This window comes from Ipomoea triloba, chromosome 2 (assembly GCF_003576645.1).
Source record: "Ipomoea triloba cultivar NCNSP0323 chromosome 2, ASM357664v1".
Taxonomy (NCBI): domain Eukaryota; kingdom Viridiplantae; phylum Streptophyta; class Magnoliopsida; order Solanales; family Convolvulaceae; genus Ipomoea; species Ipomoea triloba.
This window is the reverse complement of record NC_044917.1, coordinates 21,786,994-21,791,501: the sequence shown is the minus strand read 5'-3', so window position 1 is coordinate 21,791,501 and position 4,508 is coordinate 21,786,994. Positions and strand designations below refer to the sequence as shown.

General features: G+C 35.1%; 1 long non-coding RNA gene across 1 annotated transcript; it reads right to left on the bottom strand.

Moving 5' to 3' along the window:
- Positions 1–637: 637 nt before the first annotated feature.
- On the bottom strand, positions 638–1,811 carry LOC116011050. The gene is made up of 2 exons (XR_004096964.1): positions 1,324–1,811; positions 638–973 (listed from the first exon to the last, which is right to left on the bottom strand). It is a non-coding gene; the product is annotated as an uncharacterized LOC116011050 (long non-coding RNA).
- Between the last annotated feature and the right edge of the window lie 2,697 nt (positions 1,812–4,508).

Here is a 4,508-nt window from a genome sequence, read left to right as displayed (position 1 = left end):
CTTGGTGAGCATGTGTGAAAACCCTTCATCCTTGTAAGAGTCTAACATATCCCATCTTTATGAGAAAAAAAAAAATTGAGGGTGAGGCGACCTCGTAAGAACCAAGCATATTATGGTATCCCAAAAATGAATGCAATAATATGCAAGAATACAAAACTTGTGTTTTTGGTAGTTATGTGATGAGTGCCAATATTTACTACTTTTATTTGCATATTTGGCATCAAACTCATATGATTTTATGTTAATTGGAAGTTAAGTATGTGCTTATTTGATTCCTTTGTGTGGTGATTTAGAGACATTGATTGTAAAATTATGTAAATTAAAACTCAATTCACAAGTACAAATAAGCAAATCCGCTACACTTGTAAATAAGTATCTGCTACACCTGTAGTGGTGTAGCGGATTAAGGTGACTCTGAAAGTACGCATTTTTCGCGTCACCGTCACCGTTAAGGGTGACGCGAAAAGTATTTTTAATTTTTTTAATAATGGTTTTCCGCGTCACCCACTCCACTGTGGGTGACGTGGAAAATATTTTTTATTTTGTTTAATAATGATTTTCAACGTCACCCACCTGACGCGGATACCATTTTTTAAAATTAAAAATAAAATAAAATATATATATATATATATATGTATAACAGGCACAAACTACACAGGTTTTGAATTTTTTGAATTTTGATACAGAGTATTACACGGGTTACACATCTACAAATAAAAGAAAGAATTTTGAATTCTTGAAAAGGGTACTGGAGAAAAAAAAGCTAAGGACCTAAGGTTGACTCACTTGAAATTTTACCAAAAGCTCATTTTTGAAGCCAAGAGGTTCTGGAGAAACTTCTTCACTTGAAATTTTACCAAAAGCTCATCTTTTGAAGCCAGGAGGTTCTGGAGAAACCTCTTCCCAACATCTACAAGCTGCTTGATCAACTGTTGCTCAGCAAAACCGATACCATCAACAGCATTTCTACAGCCTTTCCTCAAACACATCAAAGATAAAAATGAAATTATAGACAGAAAAATAACTTGAAAGTAAATAAAGATCCATTTCCTTCAAAAATAACGAGTCAAACAAGTGAAAATCTACAAAGGAAAGGATTCATTTCCTTGAATATTAAAAGATCCATATGCACATTTATCATTTCAAAGGTAAATACCAAGGTAAATAAATAATTAAAAATACTAATACATGTAAATAAATAATTAAAAATACTAATACATGGGAGCATAACCTACAGTTGCTGTTTTCTCAACAAAAAAAAACCTGTTGCTTTTAGCTTAAACTCTTAAGAAGCAACTGCTGGATCTGATGAAAAGGATTTACCTACTTAAAGGATCGGTGGAGGCTACGGAGGTTTGTGGTGGAGGCGGCAGAGGCTTGCGGACTTTGCGGTGGTGTGTGCGGTCGGCGGAGGTTCAGATCGACAGATCTGAAGAAGGAATTAGCAATTGAGATGGAGGAAAAAAGAAGCAGTGGCGGCGTCGGCTGTGGAGTCTACTGTAGGTCGTGGCGGTTGTTGTGGCTATTCCAGGGGCTTGCGGTTGAGGCGGCGGAGGCGTGTTCGGTAGGCAGAGGTTCAGATTTGAAGAAGGAATTGGCGACTAAGAAGAAGGAAGCTACGTAGAAGCAGCGGCGATGTCGGCAGGTTGCGACGGTTGTTGTGGCTGTTACCGGAGTCGGAGTCGGAGAAGAGGGTAGCGTTGGCGTCGGGCGGCTGAGAGATGGAGGAGAAGGTGAATGATGGAGAAGACAAAGGTGAATGAATGGGGAGGTGGCATTTGAAGATCTGAAATGTTTTAATTTTATTTTAGCTTTACCCCTTTATTTTAGACCATTTTGAATTTACCCCCTTATCTTAGATGCACTTTCCGCGACACCCTCTATGAGAGGGCGCAGTGGAAACTTAAATAATTTTATATTATTTAACTTTTAACTACACCCTCTCTCATAAGGTGACGCGGAAAGTTGATACGTTTTTTTCATTTTAGAATCCACTACACATTATAAATAGAGTATATTCTTATGTATTTATTTACGGTATTGCCATTGTATTCGTTTTTTTAATTATCCCTACACCTTTATTTAAGAGGTGTAGTGGAAAGTCATATTTATATTCTCACTTTTGTAGTAGTGATTGGATGTGTTTTGCAGTCATATTAGCGCAAAGGTGTGTTCCCGAGAGTCGTGGGAGGTCAAGAAAGTTAAAAAGAGCAAGTTGAAAATATCATGACTTGACCCGAGGACCCAAAGGAACAAAGGAAATGAAGAAAAGTGCATTTTTTTTAGTGAAGATCAAGATTCATGTTGACACTCACGAGTGTGGCGCGTTCTGCTCTATTTTTCTCTACTAGGCCACGACTCGGTATTTTAATCATATCTTAGCGTAGGGAATGTCCAAATCAAGTGATTCAAATGTAATTAGAAAGATAATTGAAAGAAATAAACTTCTATGAAGAAAATAAAGTCTAATTCTGAAGTCTACAAGGTGAAGAATGGGTTAGAAACCAAAACTCTTCTGCATAGTACAACGGTCACGACCGAACTCACGGTCTTGAGGTTAATCGTGAGATGGCCAATGTTATACAAAGAGGCACAACTCCAACCGCTATAAAAGGGGATTAGCAGTTGTTTTTAAGGAGATTTTTTATATTCAGTCTCAAAACTTCTCTCTAGCTTCCCTCCACTTAGAATAGACTTAGATTAGGTTATATTAAAATCCAATCAAGATTGCAATTCCATTACAACTTCAATTTAGATTTTATTTCATCTTCAATTTGACTTTGAATCAAAGCTAAGTTTTATTTACCTAAATCTCAATTACTTCCATTATATTTAAAAAAAAAAATAAAAATAGAGCAAGGAATCCCCATCTCTATAAAATCTTCATCGAGGAATGGGGCGGGGATAAGGATATGAAATCATGGGTTAGGACGGAGACCATACGCCCCACCTCGCCCCTACCCCGTTGCCAATTTTAGTTGTTAGAATTTGCATGAAAGATATAAATTACATGTTTATTCAAACAAATACTATGATATTATGTTTACATGGTAAGAAATAAGAGTCAAATAAGCGATCCAACTACACGTGATATTATTTTTGGACCACTCAACTCAAAAAATGCAATTGACCGATCAAACAAACCAAAATCAATCAATTGAACCGAAATTTAATTTACATGATGGTAGTTGCCAGTCACTTGTCCATGTGACATTTATTTTTATTATTATTATTTTTTATTTAACCATTAACATCCAACTAAAAAAAACTTGTGAGAGACAAAGCTCTGTTTAAGACGAAGCATTAGATACGGGAGGCGAAGCTCGTCTCAAATGACTTAATATTTTTTTTTAAGAATTGAAAGCAGCTGCAACGGCTATCTTCAATCCCACCTTCGTCTCCACCAAACAAAGCTCTAGAGACAAGCTCGTCTTAGAGAGATAAGTGAAGGTTTTGTTCGGCATTGTTACGAAATTTATGATTCCTAAATTTTATTAACAAAAAAGATTTTACGAAGTTTATTGATTCCTTTTTTGATAACACGAAATTTATGATTCCTAAAATTTTTTTAACAAATAAATTTTAAAAAAATGACAAATCATACTTAAACCAACAAAGTCATCATATTATCTTATGTTTAGTGATAATTTCGTTCAATTACACGATTTTAGTTTATTTGATGGGTCTGTCGTAAATTGTGTGAATTGGTATGTTTAAGGTTTAGTGACTTGTAAAAGACCGTGGTCTAGTGGCACCCGGTGTCCCGGAAAACACTCTCATCTGCCTCAATGGAGGCAACTGTTGACTCTTTGTGCTTCAGTAGGTTGAGAAAGTAGCTATGAACAAATATTACATTGTAACAGAGTCAGTAGTGCTCAAAAAAAAAAAAAAAAAAAAGGTTCAGTGACTTATTTTACATTGTATTAGTATAATACCATAACACATTAATTCCATATGTAATTAATTAAGAAAATACTACTTTTACTAAGACTCAAACCCGTTCCCTTCTATGTGAGGTGTAAACCAGGTGCCACTAGACCACATGGTCTTTAACTACTTCCAACTATTACTCACACTCAAATCATTAATATAAATGCTTTCTTTGAGACTCAAATGATGAAGATAGCTTATCATTACTTGTCACACAAGAGTAAAAGTGTGAGAATAGAAATTGAAAGTAATTAAATGCAGTGAACTCATTTAAATTAGATTATAGGGAAAATTGTAATTTCTGCCTCCCCATAATATGTCAATTATCAATGTCACCCCTAAATTATTAATAGTGTAAATATTGGCCCTCAATTTTCAAAAACGGTACATATATATATTGCCCCTCCCGTGATGTAAATATTGCCCCTCCTTCATTACGGGAGGGGCAATATATGTACCGTTTTTGAAAATTGAGAAGCAACATTTATACTACTAATAATTCAGGGGTGACATTGATAATTGACATATTATAGAAAATCAAAAATTACAATTTTCCCTAGATTATAATAAGTCTTTCA